The sequence below is a fragment of the Herpailurus yagouaroundi genome, unplaced genomic scaffold (genome assembly GCF_014898765.1).
Source record: "Herpailurus yagouaroundi ecotype Mexico unplaced genomic scaffold, PumYag 248, whole genome shotgun sequence".
NCBI lineage: Eukaryota > Metazoa > Chordata > Mammalia > Carnivora > Felidae > Herpailurus > Herpailurus yagouaroundi.
This window is the reverse complement of record NW_024412465.1, coordinates 5,762,365-5,762,724: the sequence shown is the minus strand read 5'-3', so window position 1 is coordinate 5,762,724 and position 360 is coordinate 5,762,365. Positions and strand designations below refer to the sequence as shown.

The 360-nt window shown below is 64.2% G+C and overlaps 1 protein-coding gene across 2 annotated transcripts in view; it reads left to right on the top strand.

The window, feature by feature from the left end:
- LOC121020164 (granulocyte-macrophage colony-stimulating factor receptor subunit alpha-like) overlaps positions 1-360 on the top strand; it is an 18,169-nt gene that overhangs the window by 12,190 nt on the left and 5,619 nt on the right. The window lies entirely within an intron of this gene.

Sequence of the window (360 nt, the reverse complement as noted above, 5' to 3'; positions counted from 1 at the left end):
GACCTGCGCCCAGTGTGGACAGGGGGGACGCTGGGCTCCATATGGACGTGCGCCCAGTGTAGACGGGGGACGCTAGGCTCCATATGGATGTGCGCGCAGTGTAGACAGGGGGAGCCTAGGCTCCATATGGACATGCACGCAATGTAGACGGGTGGGCGCTAGGCTCCATATGGAGGTGCGCCCAGTGTAGACGGGGGGACGCTGGACTCCATATGCACGTGCGCCCGGTGTAGACGGAGGGACGCTAGGCTCCATATAGACGTGCGCCCGGTGTAGACGGAGGGACGCTAGGCTCCATATGGACGTGTGCCCGGTGTAGACGGGGGGACGCTGGGCTCCATATGGACGTGCGCCCAGTGT